This window comes from Corvus brachyrhynchos, unplaced genomic scaffold (assembly GCF_000691975.1).
Source record: "Corvus brachyrhynchos isolate BGI_N302 unplaced genomic scaffold, ASM69197v1 scaffold125, whole genome shotgun sequence".
Classification (NCBI taxonomy): Eukaryota; Metazoa; Chordata; class Aves; order Passeriformes; family Corvidae; genus Corvus; species Corvus brachyrhynchos.
This window is the reverse complement of record NW_008238342.1, coordinates 2,204,402-2,224,652: the sequence shown is the minus strand read 5'-3', so window position 1 is coordinate 2,224,652 and position 20,251 is coordinate 2,204,402. Positions and strand designations below refer to the sequence as shown.

The 20,251-nt window shown below is 46.6% G+C and overlaps 1 long non-coding RNA gene across 1 annotated transcript in view; it reads left to right on the top strand.

Annotated features, from left to right (window-relative positions):
• Positions 1–18,746: 18,746 nt before the first annotated feature.
• Positions 18,747–20,251, top strand: part of LOC108446935 — a 7,904-nt gene continuing 6,399 nt past the window's right edge. Inside the window, exon 1 of the long non-coding RNA XR_001862278.1 lies at positions 18,747–19,005. This is a non-coding gene — a long non-coding RNA (uncharacterized LOC108446935). The remainder of the gene's footprint in view (positions 19,006–20,251) is intronic.

Genomic DNA, 20,251 nt, shown 5'->3' with positions numbered 1-20,251 from the left:
CAAAATGTAAACAAGCTTCAAAAAGCTGGAGTAGTCAGACTGGTGTTAGTACACGGATATTGGAAAATTGATTTCTGTTGGTCAAGTTTCCTTTCAGATTACTCCTGGTAGAAAGACACCCCCTTCTCTCTGTGGAGCATGAAGTGTGGTAGATTTTTCCTGGATAATCAAAATATTGAGTTTGATTAAAGTGTTATCTAACTCAACAGACCTCTTTGTTAGACATAATTTGTTAGATATCTATTTGTTAGATAACTTCTGTGAGTAATTGAGCAGGGAGGTTATCTCTGCTGTTCCCACCCAGCTGGAGGTTGGGCTGTGGCTGGCCAGGGAGGTGAGCTGCTTCTGCTTTTATTTTGGTTAAACAGAATATTTATAAATCAGGTGCTCAGCTTGAATGCTTATTTAAAAGTCCTAACTTTTTCCTTAATGTTCCTGAGTGCTCACTTATTAGAAGCTCACACTGTGAGCCCCTAGGAATTCACGAGATGTTTTCTGTATCTGGGTACTTTAAATAAATCTCACAAGTGCGGGCTGCAGGGTCTGAGGAGATGAACTGTTTCTGAACAGGCTTCCCACACTGACCTTCCCCTCCTCCAGCTTGGCAGGAAGAGCTGCACCAAAATCTTGGCGTCTTTTGCCTGTTGATGGACTTACCTGCAGAATTTCTCATTTGAAACAGAGGCTTCAGTGGTGGTCAGGGTGACACTGGAGCTGCAGGTGACGCTGCCTGCAGAGGTTGTGTGAATAATGGTGTGAGCTGGGGTGAGCTGAGCCCGGCTGGGTGCCAGATGTCACCCAAAGCTGCTGCATCACTCCCCTCCTCAGCTGGACAGGGGAGAGAAGATACAGGAAGAGGTTCATGGGTTGAGATCAGGGCAGGGAGAGATCTCTTACCCATTACCACTGCAGGCAAAACAGACTTGACTTGGGGAAATTAGTTTAATTTATTACCAACAAAATCAGAGTGGAGTAATGGCAAACACAAACAAATCCTAAAAATACCTTCCCTCCACCCCCTTTTTTTTCTGGGCTCAGCTTCACTCCTGAATTCTTTCCCTCCTCCCCATGGTGGTACAGGGAGTGGGGTTGTAGTCAGTTCATCACACACTGACTCTGCTGCTCCTTCCTTCTCAGGGGAGGACTCCTCACAACCCTCTGCTGCTTCACCATGGGGTCCCTCCCCCAGCAGACAATTCTCCATGAGCTTCTCCAGTACTGGGCTTTCCCACAGGCTGCAGTTCTCCAGGAGCTGCTCCAGCATGGATTTCCCACAGGGTGCAGCCCTTCAGGAACAAGCTGCTCCAGCCTGAACCCCGCCAGGGTCACAGATCCTGCCCCAGCATGGGCTCCTCTCTCCGTGGGGCCACAGGTCCTGCCAGGAGTCTGCTCCAGCGTGGAGCTCTCTCTCAGTGCTGCAGCACTTTGAGGCTGTGTCTGAGACCAAGACCTGGATCTTCAAAGAAACAAACCCCAGCTCCTGACCTTCTAAGGAAGCTCAGGCATAAAAATATCTTCACCCCCTCCTTCTTCCTTCCTCCTGTTCTGAAGCCCATGATCTCTCTGACCCAATGAAACAGGACTCTGGGCAAGTATCCCTTGCATGAGAGCGCTGCAGCTGGCAGGGTAATGAGACAGAAAAGTGATGGATCCTGAGCTCCCATCCCCTCCTCTGCTCCTGCTCAGTGCCCACACACTGCCTTGGCCGTGGGCCTGAGCCTGTGTGAACCTGCAGCAGGATGCAGGTGCAGGACACAGGGACACACTTCCCTTCTCTGCTGGTTCAAGGACTTTATTTTTTAAAGCTACCACAAGAAATGTCCTTACACTGGCAGGGATCAAGTGGGGAGAATGTGTTATGCCTCATCCTCCTGCAGTCCTATCCTCAAGGATGCCTCTGCTCTCAAAGCCATTCCTGAGTCTTCTCTTGCTGGTTTGGCTACAGGGCACTGACCATGGGCTCCCGGGGTGCGGGGTTTGTTTCCGTGTGAGGAGGGAGGGATGCCTGCTGCTACATCAGGTGACCAGAGCCTGCATTGCTGGCTGCTGCTTGGCTGCTTTTTTTATTCCCTTGATTTAAAACCATTCTGCAGCATCTGGGGATTCATTCTGTTTAGATGTGTTACTTACAGATCTGTAGAGAGCAAGAATTATCACCTTAATTCATAGTAATATTCCCAGGCAAAGCCTTTGATTGTGGGTGCATGTTTTTCTTGTCTATTTTGGCTCACAGAGGATTTGCTTTCTATCTGGGTTTGGAGGGATATGATTTCTTTGTTTGATTTTCCTTCCCAAATATCCCCATAGCTGCATACTGAAGGAAAACTTCTGTCTGAAAAATAGAGTTTTACCTTATTTTAGGCTTCCCTGCCTTAATCTCTGGTCAGGTAGCTGGAATTGTATGTAAAAATGAGGGAGACAGGAGATAATCTGCCAGTCTTTACAGCGTTCAGCTCTGGTGGTGGCATCCCAGCTGTTTCCAATCTTCACCTTGCTGGAGAACCCATTTCCATGATGATAATCATTTGTCAGCTTTTAATCTCCCAGTGCAGATGTGACAAAATAGTTTCATAATCCGCTTGCGTGCATCAGGCTGCTCACTTCTATTCTGGGAGAGCAGGGCTGACTAATGTGTAGCTCTGGCTGATGGTGTGTGACACTGCTGTGCCAAAGGCTGTCACAGTGCAGCAAATGCCTCCAGAAAGGGGGTAAATGCAGGGATTTTTTAGTATGAGTTGGAAACTGAAACAAAAACATCACACAAAGTCATGGAGAGAACCCTGAATTGTGACTCACAGGAGGAGAAGTCACTGTGTCCGTGCAGTCATCAGGGGCAGGGCAGGGGAGTGACATCCCTTGTGCTGTCCGTCTGCAGCCTGGCCCATCTCAGCAGTGTTAGAGGGAAACATGGGCTCCAGGCCAAAAATAGGGAATGGTGACTCACTCCTGCTTCAAAGGGGTGCAGAGCAGCAGGCAACAGCGTGTTCCCCCAGTCACAAGGGATGCCAGCTACTCCCCAGATCCCCAGGGACGTTTCTATGATTCATTTGTGGGATGAGAAAGTGGAGGGATAATGGGGAGCAATTTGAGCATTGTGTCATCTGAAGTGTGCTTTGCTGCAGAACTTGTGGGAAGGGGATAAAGCACCAAAATCTAACGTAGCTGCACTGAGTGTGGGGGAGCACTGGATTATGTGTCTGAATATTCCATCAGAACTTGCACACGTGGTCATTTGACTGTGTGGGCTTATCTGATTTGGTCTTGTTAAAGCTCAGAGAAAGGATGGTCAAACACTTGGCCCGAGTAAGTGCCTAGACATTCAATTGTTCCTAAATAACCAAGTGTGTTTGATTAAAAAAATAATTGAAATTTCAATGGGTCTCAATGGGTAGACAGTTTAAAATGAAGATGAAATGTGGTTGAAATATAATCAATATCTTGGTCAGTCAAGGAATTTATGTTTGGGAAGTGGCAGTGAGTTCTATGGGGGAAAAATGGCAAAAGACCTCGTTAGCTTGAGAGCATATTTGATTAAACCAGAAAGTTGGGAGAAAGAAAATGCAATTTCCAGTTGTGCCTCGTGAGCCCACTAACAAGCCTGTGGGATGTGTGTGTGGAAGGTTCTGACATTGTTGTTTTCCTAATAGTAATAATACTTAAATATAAGTAAAGATGGGAACTAGTCCACGGCGGAGTCCAGGCATAAATCCCACCATTTATCATCTGTGCTCTCCTGGAAATAAGAAGTGACTGGCATACATGCTTAATTCAGACTAAATAGCCTATAAAACAAGTTCCCCAAGGCTAATAATAATAATATCAGGAGAAATGAATATAAGGATGATTGAATACAGGATATGCTGAGGAGTGAATATGGGATATAGATACATATCACGCTGGCAAAGATGGGCTGGTGTTTATGGTATGCTGGGAACTCCAATCCATCATCTGACCAGAGAATATAATGCAGTTAGAATCAAAAAGGATGCCTCTGTCTGAAGCAATGCATGGATGTTATAAACCAGTAAATGCAAATAATCAATCAAAAGCAGCGAGTGGGCCAAAGTAGAATATCATCAAGCAATAATTCAAATCACAGCTGTGATTATGAGAAATAACCTTAAATCTGCTATTTAATTAACATTAAGCTCCTGACACCCTCTGGGATGGGGCACACAAACCTTCACAGGCTAATATGATAATAAAGAAAATATTATGTTCCTTAGAAATTTCAGAAAGGTTATTAACCATTGAAGGCTCTCAGATCTGTGTGTATAAACCGTGCTGCCTGCACCCCAGCACTGCTCAGGTAATTGCTGGTTTCCTGGGATCAAGCACCCCTTGTCAGAGACCCCAGATCAGGCTGGGGCAGGCTCAGTACTCCCATCACCTTAGGGGTCCCTCTTTTGGTGTTGATCCATGGTTTCTGTGTAGTCTGGTCCTTTTTGCCTCGCAGGAATAAAGAGAGATGCCCTGTGAGACCTTGCTGACTGAGGCTGGCAGCAGCAGCTCCTGGTGACTGAAGCTTAGCTGCCTTGGTGTGGAATGAGGGTGCCCAACCAAAGCACTGAGTTTCAGAAGAGATCCCAGAATAGATTGGATTGGAAAGGACCTAAAACTCATCTCCATCCAACCCCCTGCCATGGCCAGGGACACCTTCCTCAGGAGCAGCTTGCTCCAAGCCCTGATGATGATCTGACACCTTCAGTAGCCCAAGGGACATGTAGAGAGGTGCCTTGCACCTGCTCCCAGAGCCTGGTGTTAGACACAAGCTGATCCAGAGCATGAAGCTCTTCCTAGGCAAGTGCAGATAGAAATACCTTTGTAGTAAGATTGTAGATTTGCATTTTACACTTAATGGAGTGACTGACTCCTGTGCCTGGGAATGAAGCAGCTCCCCCCACCTTCCTCTGCTTTGTGAGTGAGTGAGTGTGCGTGTGGTAAATGACCTTTGGAATGAAAATATTAACAGAAAAGGAAAACATGATTGTAATTTATGAAATGTTAGCCCAGCTGCCTCTGGGGGGGAACAGACCTTTCAGCCCTGCAAGCTGATACATCGCTGGGGGTGCCTGCATTGACACAGGTGCGTTTAAAGGGTCAATTAGGGGGAAGCTGTGTATTTACACAGCCTGGATTAATTTCATGTTTTGGCAACTTTCTTTTTAAACAGTCGAGACTCCTGATACTGCTAAAAGAGGTTACTAGTTGAGAAAGGACTGGATGAGGTTCCAGAGCAAAGAGGTGAAGCCCAGACTCTGGTAACAAAGCATTTGGGTGGTCACTGCACCCTGAGAGAGCATCAGATTGAACAGCCCCTGCCTGTGCTGGAGCAACTCTTGATGGTGGGATTTGGGCTCTTGAATGTTGGCAAATGGCTGCAAATAACTCAAATTTCCAGGGATGTTGTCTGCAGGAGAACAAAGGAAGTGGGTGCTCTCTTGGCAGTAGCTTTGTGCAATTCGATTTTCTGGGTAAAAACCCTGAGTTTCTGTCTTCATTACTGACCAGGGGCTTCCACATAGGGCTATTAAAACCTTAAAAGACTCTTTGAGGTAGATCAATGCAAAGTGAAATGGGGGAAAATTGTTTATTGCTGAGGAAAATACAGCACTGTGAATAACAAAGAAGAAAATGCAGCTGAAGGCTCAAATTGAATCTCTATTATGCCTGTGATTAAAGAAAATGTGCTAGGAGAGGGGATTACAGGAGGGTTTCTGTGCTAGGCTGGATGGCTAAAAACATGGTGATTGTGGCTGCTGGGCCCTCATTGGCCTGGGTTTGATATCTAAATTATAGGGCTATTACCCAGAAATGAGTTTGATGCTCTGTCTGAAAGGCAGAGCCCCTCCATGGCCCAGCTGGCTGGGGACACTTGTCCTGCTTGAGGCTTGGAAACTCCATCTCTCTATTTTCCTTGGCAACTAAGGGTTTGTAGTTCTTTGCATAACAGTTGTGGGGTTTTTTAATAGGCTTAAGAAATTAAAGATGGATAAGTCCTTCTAGTCACCTACGTTCCCATGTAAACCCCCTGACAGTGGATGAGTGACTGCTTTGTTTTACAGCTGGGGTTTTTTCTTGTTTATTTTAATGAAGTTGATGTCCTTTATTGATGAGGGTGATGTGTGGGGTGACAGCACAAGATTTGTGATGTTTTCCAGAACAAACCTGCACATTTGTAAGTAGTTGAGGTTCTAAGTGATGGCTGAAGGGTTGTATTTGGCAAACTTAACTACATTTGAAACTACTTTGGGCTTGAACTCGGGAAATACTGCTTTCTGTTTTAAACAAAACTGTTCTCTAGGATGAGAAGAAGATTTCAATGACATGTTTGTATTTAGTAGGCTCAAGGCACTTTTCACAAACTTCAGAACCATTCAGCATCACAAGTTGTTTTCTCCAGGAAATCTTTCCTGCTCCGCATCCTCAGCCCCCACACGCCCTGATCTGGGAATTGCTGCTATCAGCTGCCTGCAGTGTTCTGCTCCCGGCTTATCTGCTGCTGACACAGAAAGGACGCTGGCAACTGCTAATCAACCTCGAGCATGCAGATCTCCCCAAAACATCAACAGCATCTGCACTGCTCCCTCTTCCTTATTCCCTTCTCATCTTATTGGAGGGGGGAGCATCCTTTGCTGTCTGCAAGCTCCCTAAGCTTAAAAATTGGAGCACAGTTAATTATGATTATTGAGTTGCTGCATCAACAATTAGCTGAACCTTAATTTGAAGCGCAGAGCTATTTGAATTTGTTTTATGCTACCCACCTAGTCTTTAATATTAAGGTCAGCTCTCCCTCTGGCCCCAGTAACACCAGTGTTTGTACTGTGTTGCTGGGTGGTGTAGCCCTGCTTCCAACCCCTTTGCTTTAGGGGACCTGCTGCAAATCCTCTTCTCTTGGAGCTCCAGCCTGGTTGACGGCTGCTTGTTGTCACCTCTGGGTCACTCTCCCAGTTAGTGCCGAGTGTTTTTTTGGTGACCCACAGAATCCAGTCAGCACCACTGCAAGGGGCTTGTGTGACAAACTGTAGCTCCTCAGCAAGGGACAGCAGGAAGGATGCTCTAGTGAGATCTACATCATCTGCAGGAGGATGGCCCACATTGGGATTTGGTCCATCACCCACACAGGTATCTTGATCTGGAGCTGACCAGTTCTCTGACCTTAGTGTTTCTTGGATTATTTTGTAAAAAAACCCACACAAACAAAACTCAGTTTCTCTTTCAATATTCCTGTCACCACTCCTATTTCTCCTGCTGCTCTGGCTGCCTTTGCCTGGGACATTAATATCCCAGTTGTTATCAGTGTGCCAAAACACGGCAGGAATAGCAAGTGTTTCTGCAGGAGTGTGGAGGCAGGAGAGGACTTGAGGTCCTGGGGACTGAAGACATCTAGGGAGGGTTTGGCTGATGAACTTAAATGTATTTGGTGTTTCTGTGATTTTACTGAAAAATCACAAAATATCTCCAAGGTAAACCTCCAGCTCTAAGTTCTGTGCAATTTTTGCTGTCTTTAAAGAAAGAAAAGGGATCTGAAGAGGAAGGTGCAGCCGGTGGTTCCAGGGTGTAAAGGCTCAAATCTCTGGTAGGGCAGCACTAGTGCAGCGTGGCTTGGGTGATGTTCAGCTCTGTGGTGAGGGCAAGGCAATGACTCCTGCCTTGTTCTGTGGGTCTTGTACGACTGGTTCATGTGAATTTCCCAACACTTCTTGTGGCTAATGGAAAAGCCAGCATGAGTCCACAGAGAGGTTCAGCCTGGCTGTGTCAGACCCTCCTGTGTCTTGTCATGTAATGTGAGTGAACAAGGTCAAAGATAAAATAATCCCTCCCTCCCCCTTTCACAATTCTTCTTCTGTAATTTTTTAAGAGCCAGCCATGTGTGAGATCAGGCAAAGGTTAAATTGTCAGGCTCTCTTAGCCAAGGAGAGATTTGACTCCTAGCCCGAGGCAGGGGTATCTAACCTGAGCTGTTACACTGCTCGTTAGATCCTGGTTTTTCATAGCCAAAACATATCTACGGCATAACCCCACTATCCCTGCTGGCTGTGAGGGGTGTGGGTTTTAGTCAGTCTGTGTAAACATGGTCTAACACACCCTGGTAACCTGTTATCCAGAATTCATCCAACTGTAGGCTGCCAAAAACTGGCTGGCATTGCACTTTTATTGGCTTATGTCATGAGGAAGTACTTTGTTTCTCTGCATCCAGTATCTGGTGAGTGGGGACTGGGGATTATTAGATGTATTTTCAGATTTATGCTGCTGCAGCTGAAGAAGGCTTGTGTTTCTCATGTGTGTACACAGGGCACAGAGTCAACTCGTGACATGGCTGTGTGTGCTGGCTGATTGCCTCTGCTTCGTCAGGGAATTGAGAAAATTTAACTCCCATTATGTAAGTTCACCCTCATTGAAATTTATACGAATACAACCTGGAGGTGTACTGCTGCAAGCACCTGAGGTGCTCGGGGGTGCTGAGGGGGAGCCTGTAACTTGACAACATCAGGTTTTGCTGGTCCTGACAAGCCTTTATGCGACTTTTCTTATACAGAAAATGCAGTTGCAGCACAGTAAACTGCATTGCAGCTGCAGTGGGGGCCCATCCGTAGGGACCATCTGGCAGAGCCAACTGAATGGCTGAGCCTGCAGGCTCGGGGTGCTGTGACACACGGAGGGAAGCCACGCATGAACAAAAGCACTGCTCGTCTCATCAGCAGGAGCAGTGCTTAAATACAAGGAGGATTTTACAGTGACAGTCATTTCTGTGAAACCTATTGTAGTTAATTCTTCCCAGTGAGGAAGGCAGAGCTCGCCTCTGCCACGGGCTGGATTTCTCTTGACCCATCACAGATGTTGCTGTACTCCATTCTCAGGTCCCTCATCTCATGATGAAGGTAGCGGTTTCTTTAGCCCATCCTTCCAGATTTCCCAAACATAGAGTAGATTCATAACCAGGGAGGAAAAATTGCAAAAGTCCAGCAATGTTGCATCAGTCTTGAGTATTCTACAGACATGGGGTGGTTTTCTTTCTGCCTAGTTCTTCTGGGCATCCCTCTCTAACTAATATACCCATTAAATAAATATTTTGGTAATCAACTCCCAACTGCTGTTACAGAATAACTCCAACCTTCTTTAAAAAGCCAGCAGACCCATTTTGGTTATGAGTTCTGCAGTGCAAGTGTGGACAGTGGTACAGCCACAGAAGGTCAGGGTGAAAGCCCATCACTGTTTCAGCTGAGGCCGAGATATTGATAGGGACCTTCTGGGTGGTTTACTGCATTCTGGGTGCCAAATTAAAATATCTACAAGCCCAAAAGAGTCAGAATTTAAGGCATTACAGCTGTCAGTGTCTAAAGTGGATTTTGGAAGAAAGTGTAGCTGATCTGTACTGGTTTCAATGACATGTTGGATGGCACTTTGAGCAAACTGGTCTAGTGGAAGTTGTCCCTGCCCGTGTCAGGGAGGTTGGAGCTAGGGGGTTGTTAAAGGTCCCTTCCAACCCCAACCAGCCTGTGGTTCTCTGACCTTTCTTTCCCTGACTTGGACTGTTTATTTCTCCAGTGTCTGTATGACACATGCCCCTGCAGACAAAAAACAATCTTTGCTTTCACATTGGGACTCAGATAAACAAAGGCATCAGCAGCAGCCCCCAGAGAGGCTGGGCTGTAATTGAGGTTATTAGCTTTGCTATTTTTCAAAGCACAGAGCAGGCTGGCAAGAGGCCAACCCTTCCCTGCTCCGGCAGCATCTCCGCTGCTCCTGCACCCGCTGCGTTCGACACCCCCTGCATCCTCCCCAGCCCCTGCTGTCTCTACTCTCTCCTCCCCAGACTGCCAATCCCCTGCTCACCAGGGAGCTTTTTAAACGGCAGCATCTCTGGCTAAAAATAAAATGAAATTTTAATGACTGCAAAATATCCCCTTTCCACCCAATTGCCCTCTGGAGGGAGCCAGGGAATGTCCAAGAGATGATGCAGGGGTTGATGCCTCTCGCTTTGCTGAGGTGTGTGATGGTAGGGAGGAGTAAAGAAATAGAAAAGACATTTTATTTAACCATTTAAAAAATTAATTTTATTGTCTTCAGGTGTTGTGGATGGAGAAAATTCGCTGGGAATCATTTGTTTGACGTGGTAGTGGCATACCCAGGCTCATGGCTCTGTTCATATGGCTGTGATGTAACTGATACCTGAACACAGAACGTGTTTTGGACTCTGACCAGCACCTCCCACTCTGCCCAAGCTTGGGCACTCTGGTAGTGCCAGACTGGCAGAAACTCCTGAGCACCAAGTCAGAGCCTCTTGCTGGAGTCCCATCGGCATCCCTGGACCTTGCGACTGGTTTTTGGATAGAGCTCAGTGCTGCAGTAGCCAGCAGAGTCTGCTCAGTCTAGGCTGAATCTGTCACTTTCCCCCAGTTTTTCCCATGGGAAAACACGGTGTTATAACACTTGGTGTTTGTGTTCACTTATCCACAGTGCTGAACCACTGCGTGGCTTCTTCCACCTCCCTGAGGCCGCTGTGATGCAACACCTCCCTGCCTTTCTCCTGGCAGTACTTTGTATTTGTAACCTATTTAAGAAATTACATGGAGACATTGGATTAACCTGTAAATCAATAGTAAGGCAACATGTCCTACCAGGATGGGACTGGGAGGGAAAACAGCCAGGGGTGTTACCATCCTCACAGGGTTTGCTGTGGGAAGAAGCATTCCCTGTGGGCAGAGCATTGTGATGACCTTCCTCACGTGAAATCCTTCTCTGGGGATTTGCAAACCCCACACTTTCTGCTCAGAGTTGATAAAAAGCCTTTCCATGCCTGTATATCCTTGCTCAGAAGGGCAGAGAGAGCCTCAAAGCTGGAGCATCAGAGCTGCTGCAGTGCCACAGCCAGTGTGGGGCAGCCAGGGGTGAACTGCAATGAGTCACCCCAAGAACAGAATTGTCACACAGCACCTCCTGTGCTGGCTGCTGGGAAAGTCAGAGGGAATCCTGGGTGTTATCCAGCCTCCCTGGCTGCTCCTCTGCCAGGTCCATGCTGGCAAGTTCCCAAGGGTGCAGCTCAGCCCTGTGGGGGACAATAATCACATCTCCCTGCTGGGATTCCCCTCTTTCCTCCACAAAAACCCCATCACCACACTCACTTTTTCATCCTGTGTCTGCTCAGTCAGAAAAGATAAAGGCACTCGTTATTTTTATGTGCTCTGTGACTTTATAGGTGAACGTGACATTTCTGACTGACATAATCTGATGAGGAAAACAAGGTATTGGCATCTAAAAATTAGTGATGGGTGCTTTACAAATGTCTGCATACCCAAAAATAGCTGCAGAAGACAGTGCTGCCAGTACATTTTAGGCACAAGAAAAAGCAATGAAAACATTCCCAGAACTGCTCGAGGGAATAACAGACTTTTCATTTAAGGCTGTATTATTTAATTGGATAATCTGATTAAATATATAGGTTATGTGAGGACCTGATGCTATGACCTTAAACTGCTGCATATAGGCAGAAATAAAATAACCAATTGCATGTGAGGCAGAGCTACAATAAATGCTATTTTTGATGCAATTGCTCTGGAGAAATTGGTGGCAGATGCATCGCTCTGCTATTTGGTTAAAAGGGCTGTTTTCTCCCAGATGAGTCAGTTTGTGAACTGTAGTGAATTGGCCTTTGCCAAAATAATTTATTAAGTCAGAGCCATTGAGGCCGGGTATTTTGTTGGAATTTCCATGTTTTATTTATCCTGTGCTTGATTTACATATGTATTTATATAAATGCCCAATGTACGGGCTCTTGCCAGGGCTCTGCTGCACGAATGGGTGTCAGTGAGAGACGCTGGAGCTGCTCTTAGATCCCTGTGGTTTTGGGTTTGGTAGCAGTCACACCAGTCCTGTGAGTTGAGTAAGCTGAATACATTTAACTCAGCTTTTGCTGTGTCTGAGCAGGGGATTTGCCATGGCCTGTGGCTGGCTGTTTATTAGCATAACTTAATGGCTGGCTATAAATAGAAGTGAAGGGAGGTGCAGACAGAGACTTGCCTCACTAACCTGTCTCTTGGGCCCTTGCCTATGATGTTCCTTTTTTCTAGGTTGTTTTTTTTTTTTTCCCCCCTTTTCCACAGTGATAAATAGTTAAAATGCAATTACAATGTTAATTTGTTGTGTTAATGTGCTACAGCAGGAAGCCAAAGGGAACTGCTCTGGCAAACTGGAGAGCCAGTCAGGTCCCATTAACCATCCAGGCTGCCGGGGGGAGTCCTCTGCCACGGGAAAACCGGGAAACACAATCAGCATCTTATCAAGGCTGACACCGAAAGTGATGCAATCAGGTTCAAGTGTCCCAGAAGGACCAGGCACGAATAAAGATAAAGCCACTCAGCCTTTTCTTGCTTCACTGGGGTCATTGGGAAGGGAAGGATGTCATTAACCAAGCCATAAATCTCACTCCTGAGGCTTCCAGTTTTGGTTTTCTCCCCTGCAGCTCCTTGGTGGTGCAAAGAAGGGGATGGCACCCAGGACCCCCTTGTTCCTGAATGGAGAGTTGTCCCCAGGCACCTCTGTTTGTGCAGAGGGAATCCTAGTGGGGGCAGTTCAGGGGTTCATGGGCTCCAGCACAGGCTGTCGTCCTTCCCTCAAGTCCCTCCCTTTTTTCTGCTTCTGCTGCTGTGTTATCAAGGGCCTCGCTCACCATGCTTTTCGTGGCTCTCCTCTGCCCCAGCAGCAGCTAGGAGCTGTCCAGACCTCCAAATTGTATCCCAGTGTCCCTGAACACTTTTTTTTTTTAAGAGACAGCAGGTTTTTCATCTCCTCCCCATTTATTTGGTGTTCCAGGCTCTCGCCCAAGGAAGATGGCAAGAGGCAGAAGTGTTTTCTTTCCTGTTCTTGAAACTGGAAGGATTTCTCCTGCCATGGGCAGACATGGAAACCCTCAGGTGGAGAGCCCAAATTGTGAATTAAAATCTGACATATTATCCTAGGCTTGAGAGTGGGAGTAAGATCCAGCTGCTGCTGTTCTCCTTGTAGGGCCTAAACCACTCTGTGGGTGTTTTAGTGCTCTCAGCACATGAAAATTATGTATATACCAGGGTGCTGGTGAGGAATGCTCAGATTTTTCCCTTTGGCTAAAATGTCTATTCCATTCCACCTCTCCTTCCACATAAATGTTTACAAAGTACAACCTGCTTCAGCAGCACTCCTTAGAATTTATTGAAAGACAAAACACAGCCTTAATCAAACACTTTTTCAGTCAGGAGTTACATAAATAAGTAAACCTGTCTCCAAACCAGATGATTTTCTGGTAGTAGAAAAATCTCCTTTTACTGCAGTAGCTGGCTTTTCAAGGAATTAAAACTCATTAGCCTCTCCCATTTAGGAAAAAAAAAAAAGGCTTTTAAACATCAATTTAGAATCCATTTACAGGCTCTTTCAAGGCCCTGTATTACCAGTTGGATCCAAGGTTATATCTCCCTAATAAAATGTTGGGAAGTGTGGAAAAGCAGTAGGGGAACTGGAATTTCGAAATATTTTCTTTTTCTTTTTTTTTACTAAAATATATGTTCAGATACTAAATTACCATTAAAAAAAAAAAAAACAAGAAACCAAAAAAAAAAAATTCCCAAAACCAAACAAAAAACCATCCCCACAAACTCTTGTAAGCAGGAGAGAATTAGAAATTCACTGCCAAAATATGCAAATGATGTGAAGTTCAAAGAGGGCAAATGGCACATTCCTGTTTATCACAGCCCTGGCCTGGCACAGTGCTCAGTGCTTGCAGAGAGGATTAATGACAGATATTGGCATTAAAACTAATGTTATCAAGCTAAAGAATATTTGCTTTCAAAAAACTGCTCACTAAAGGATAAGTGTAGAGCTGTGTTAACATTTCGCAACTTGATACTCTGAGATCTGGTTTTTCACTAGTCCAACTCCTCCAGTCTGCAATTAAAGCCAAGAGATTTGGATTTTGAAGATAGCAGAGGCTGAAGAATATTAAAGTCCTTTGGAAAACCAGGAGATCCTGTGTGTTTCAAGCTGACTCCATGGCCAGGCACTCTGCTTCAAAGGTAAGACGGGACTGATGCTGCCGGGTCCTGCTGAATCGTTGGGCAGATGTATTTATTAGTGCTTGAAAAATCTGGTTGCTCTATTGGCCATGAAAAATGGCCTGTGGGGAAACACGAACTCATCATTGAGAACAGCCTCTGCCTCTGTGCAATGAATGAAGCTCGTGGCCACGGAGTGAACAGCAGAAATAGATGATGCTGCTGCTCTTTATTGCCTCCTGGAGCAGTGTCCTTTCTGTGTGTGATGTGAAGCAGGACCCATGTGTTGGCTGGAAACCTCGCCATGGGGGGATACAGGGCATGGGGAAACTTTCCAGGGCAGAGAGATAAAATGAGGTCAAAATCTCCACTGGATATGTAAATGTGGCAGGAAGTGTTTAAAAAGTATTAGTATACATTTGCCAAAGTAGCATTTGCTCCTCCTAAGGTAACCTGGAGAGAAGGGCACTGTAAATCAGTCAGTGTATTCCTGGTTACAGAGGTCGTGCCTTGAGATAGCTCTGTGTGCCTGTTCTTTCGCCTTGTTACACCTCACTGTGATGCCTTGGGTCCTGTTCCCTCTACTATCATCACATTAATGAGCTTATGCTGCTCCTGAAGGTTCTTTTACAGTGTCCAAAGGCACTTCAACGCACCAGACCTAAAGACCAGGAGGTTACAACAACCCATCCTCTTTGTGAGCTTAATGAAATTAGTGATTGCTGACACAGTGTTGGTGTTTTCCTGCAGGCTGAGGGGTTCAGAACCCGAGCTGTAGCCTGTTCCAGAGTTCTGCCCCTCTCAATGTAAAGAAATTCCTCCAAGTGTTGAGGTGAAATTCCTTGTATTTTAGTTTATGGCCATTACTCCTCATCCTGTCAATGGGTACCACCAGAAAGTCTGGCACCATCCTCTGACATCCCTTGGAGAGGTTTGTATGGATTGATGAGATCCCCTCTCAGTCTGCTTTTCTCCAGACTGAACAGGCCCAGCTCCCACAGTCTGCCCTCGGAAAGGAGATGCTCCAAACTCCAAATGAACTTTGTGACTTCCAGTGGACCTTTCTAGAAGCTCTTTCTTGTTCTGAGGAGCCCAGAACTGGACACAGTGCTCCAGATGTATCTTTTCATATGCCCCTTTGCCATAAAATCCTGTTTAATGGTAGCATATCAGCACTGACAATTATTTTTAAAGGGTATTTCTCATTTTATGTAGGTTTAAACACTTTGCCATGTTTGCCTAGAGAGACAGATTGTTAAAGGCCAGAGAAACCCTCTCTCTTTCTTGGCACTCCACAGGGCCACACAGCTGGAGTGAGTTTTAAAATTATTGTCTCCAATTAAAAAAAAAAAAGCCAATTTTAGGAAAAAAAATTAAGCAGTCAGGATTTTCCACTAAGCCTAGCTCACGCCTGCCCTTTAAAATGTTATAAATAGAAAAACATCATCAACAAACTCCTTCACTGTGCAAGAGCCTAATTTCTTCCTCTCCTCTGGGATCTGGTGTGTTTTTCAGAGTCTGTCATTAATTGTGCTGTATTGTGAGCATTTTCTGCTTCACTGGTTAGTCAGATAGGCAGCAAATGGAGTCAGCTCTAGGTCAGAGAACACAAAAAGCCAACTCCTGCTGCCTCCCCATCAGGTAGGGATATTGAATTGGGCTCCACATAATTGAAAACATTAGCAGGCTGGACAATAAGCCAATTCTTAAGCACACAAGCCTGAAACACAACAAAGAGACAAGGTCTGAAATTCCCAATGAGCCTGATCCATCTGCCCATGAAAGCAACAGAATTTCCTCCACCCCTTGCAATGGGATCAGAGTAGGGTGTCTGGAAAGAAATACCAAGGGCCCAGTGATCTAAAGGTAGAGACCAAAATATTTGACTTCCCCAAAAGCTGTGAACAAAAGTAGGCTTAGCCAGTTTTTGAACAGGCATGCTGAGACATAGAAACAGATATGGGGTGTTCTGCCATGTTTTTAGAAGTGGATGAATAAAACCTTTTTCTATGGATAAATAGGCACATCGTACTTGCACAGAGCATCTCCTTCCCTAATTTCTTGTCTAGAAGTTGCCTTTAGCCTCTTTCCAACAGAGAGGAGAGTTCTGAAAGGCAGAAAATGCCCTTCTGTTCCATGGTGTGCATTTTCCCAGACACCTGCTCTTGTTTAAATGAAACCTGGGCCTCCAGCTTTCCTGGACATTGTGGTGTTTTCACCTTGACTAAAAGCACAAAAGCTGAGGGATATCACCTGGCACTGCAGACATGATAGTCACAATGTCTGCTGACTGCGGCTTCAGCCCAAAAAGAGCCACACTTGAGAATCAGACATTGGCCACTAAATGAGTGATGGACACTTCTTAGCCAGCCTCCCTCGTTTCCAGCTGAGGAGATATCACAGGCTGACCCTTTTCCCCCTGGACAGTCCATAGCTAAATGCTAAAGATGGGCTCTGCAACAGGGAATTGCAGATCCCAGCTGATGTCTCTGATGGGTACAGGCACAATTTGCAGTAGCTGAGTGCGTCCCATTTCAAATGCCCAGTAAGTCTCACCTTGGCTGCTAAAATATGGGGAAGGGAGAGGCAGAGAGGGGAGTGTTCACCACATCTTCTCGGGCAGGCAGTTTTTTTCTGGGGCAATTATCATATTGCTTCCCATCAAATAGCAATTTGCATGTGATGCTGTAATACGAGGCCTCCAGGCCTGGTCCCCACCGTGGATGCTGTGATGTGCATTTTAATCAGAGTTCATTGCATGTGCTGTCTTCCAGGTGTCTTTTTGTATAAGAAATGTGAAGTAACAGTCGTGGCTATGCAACATATATAAGGAAAGAAGCTGTACAAACACACATGATGGAGCTTCTCTTATCAGGTGAGCAGCACTGGCAGCCACGTCCTCTGGGACCTGTGAGATCGGGGAAAGGCAGGGATGATGACGTGCACTGAGCAGAGGAGATAAGGCAAGGAATAATTCCCGGTTGCCTCACACTGTTTCAGGCCTCCTATCTACACAATCACAGCCCCTCGCTCTGTGTAGGCCGAGCGTTTGGCACTTGGTCCAACAATACCCACCCAGCATATCAGCAGCACAACAAAGTGTTCAAAATTCAGAACTCTGAATCTGCCCAGCTCGACCCTTCTGAAGGGTGTAAGTCAGTGCTGGCTGCTCCTCTGTGATTGGCCCCCAAGGAGCAAAGTGATTTCCTGAGCAAAGGGGCAGCTGGAAGAAGGATGGATGGAGGGATGGATGTTGGTGAGTGGCTGTGCCTCCAGCATCTGCCCAGGAACCCACAGAAATTGCCCCAGAGAGAATCTGAGGGCACAAAACCTGAACCAAATCAGGTTTACCTGATTACATCCGTTACATCAGTTACCCTGCTGTAACTCCACAGGGAAAAAAAAAAATCTACTGTAGCCACTGTATTCTGAACATAATAGATGAATCTATTCAAGGCTGCCAGGGCTCAAGGAGTGCTTGGACACTGCTCTCAGGCACAGGGTGGGATTCTTCAGGGTGCCCTGTGCAGGGAGGGACAGGACTTGGACTCGGACTTGATCCTTGTGGGGCCCTTCCATCTCAGGAGATTCTTGACTCTACGTACAAGGCATATGTGTGCATTTCTCCACCTCCACATTTGAAGACAATTCATTTTATTACGTCTCGGGAAATAAACTTGCTTCTTTCATAAGGCAGTACTCTGCTGATGGGGCTGTGCCCATTCAGAAATTCCTCTTTACAACCTCAGGCACCGCTTTTCTGTTGATGCAAATCCCACGTCAGAGGCATTGTGCAGCAGCTCTGCAGCCCCGCTGTGGGCACAGGGAAGTGCTCCAGTTGTACAAACCACAGCTCACAGCATGCCTGGCCAGGCACGGGAAAAGTACAGGGGGTTGTAAACGCCAAGCTGATGAAATCTGCGTGAGCTGTTAAATGTTCAAACAGCAAAACCCATTTTAGCTTTTTATTTTCTTCAGAATGGCTCTGGAGAGCACCTCCGAGGTGTGTCCCAGTTCCTGAGAGCAGACGGCTGAGGGGGAGGAGGAGGGAGAAGCACGGCTCTTATGCAGGTAAGGGCTTGAATGCCATCGGTGACGCCAGCAGAAATCCCTGGGATGCAGCGACGGAGAGGGAGGTGGGAACCTCTGGAATTAGCTTCTTGGGATGCTGCTGCTGTCTGCACACATTGACGCTGCTGTAGAGCCACATGGGTTGTGAGGATCACATAAAACCAGCTGTTTGCAAGCAGCACAGAAACACGGGTCACCGTCATCGAGGTTCCGAGCAAACACCACGCAGGGGATGAAGGAGGCAGTTCACACGGCTCAAAGAATGGTGAAAGAAATTACTTTCAGGCTTTGCAACAGTTTCAGAAAGGTGAAAATGAATCTGTGCCTCGCCCCAGCCGTGTGCTGTGAGCCGACACCTTTAACGATGTGCTTTTACTCCTGCCGTAGTTGCAGCTGAGGCCCCTCTACAGCCCCCTGTGCGTGAATCCTGCGCTCAGGTCCGCATGGGAGAGCAGCTGACACCTTAGAGGAATGAAACAGCTCTGCTGGGATTGCTGGCAGGGGAGGGAGCCTTGTGCTTTTACAGGCGTTGTAAATTTGATGATGGCCCTGGCCAGAAGTGAGAAGAGGATCCCTGCCTTGTTTCCAATGGCAGATTTCACCTCATGACCATTAACCCTCCTTCCACCCTCAGCACATCCGCATGGGAGAGCAGCTGACACCTTAGAGGAATGAAACAGCTCTGCTGGGATTGCTGGCAGGGGAGGGAGCCTTGTGCTTTTACAGGCGTTGTAAATTTGATGATGGCCCTGGCCAGAAGTGAGAAGAGGATCCCTGCCTTGTTTCCAATGGCAGCTTTCACCTCATGGCCATTAACCCTCCTTCCACCCTCAGCACGTTCTGCAGGAGCCCCTGCGTGCTCCTCATGCAGTGCTTGGAGGCTGAAGAAAACCGAGCCCTCAATGCGCAGGTGAGTCTGTCCCGGGACACGAGTGAGTGGGAAATGCTGAACTTCCCCTGTTGAGGGGAGGACAAGGCACCCAGGCAGAAGAATCCCTTCTGTTGTTATAGATGTGTTTAGTCTGGCCCCACATCAAGGCATTCCAGAGAAGCTGTGGCTGCCCCCCCATCCCTGGAAGTGCCCGAGGCCAGGTTGGATGGGGCTTGGAGCAACCTGGCACAGTGGAAGGTGTCCCTGCCTGTGGCAGAAGGTTGGAATGAGATTTTAAAGTTTCTTCCCACCCAAACCATTCTGTGATTCTATTAAAATAGTATTTTCTGTGCTATCACTAAGGCTTGGATCACAGCAAGGTCCTGTGTGCTGACAAAATGGCATTGGTACTACCTGAAAATCAAAGGAAACAATCCCAGAGTGACAAGGAACCTGGAAAAAAACAGAGAGCGAGATACAGAATTTGACCATAAAGTAAAACTTTAATTCTTATAAAGCCCTCAATGAGACACAGGAAGAGCAAATATTTGTTCTGCTGCTGACCTTCTCAGGCAAATAGCACGGGAGGCCCTGTGGGGCTGGAGGCATCGTGCTGCTGGGAAGTGAGAAATCACCAAAAGCCAGAGGGGGCTGTCGAGAACCAGCTGATTACTCAGGGGAGTCAAATTCCAACGCAGTGAGAAGCCCTTACCTGGATGAATGTGCCCAAATAACAGATATATTTTTGCCATTACTTCTTTGCTGCTGAAGAGAAAGGAATTAATTTCCAGTGTATGTCTAGAGTCAAAATTCAAACATATTTTCAGCATATCTATAATTTTCTGCATGTAATTGGTCCTGCCGTCTCAGCTAGAGAATAGTTTTTAGTATTTTGATCTGAAAAATGATCTTCTAAAAGTTTTTAATAGAATTTGCCATTCTATCACACTAAGAAGCTGATTTTGGTGATGTCTGTACCTCCAAGGGCACAGCACTGCTGCCACAACAGGGAAAGGTGCTCGCCTGAGCTGGGCACATGGCACAGGCACAGAATCACAGAATGGTTTGGGTTGGGAAGGACCTTGGAGAACATCTCATTCCACCCCCCTGCCATGGGCAGGGACACCTTCCACCGGACCAAGTGACACCAAGCCCTGTCCAACCTGGCCTTGGACACTGCCAGGGACAGCATATCCAATCAGCCACTTATTTTCAGCTCCAAGAAGTGATTTTTTTTGCTCCTACCTGGAATGCGTGGCTTGGCGGCTGGCACCAGCCAGGAAAG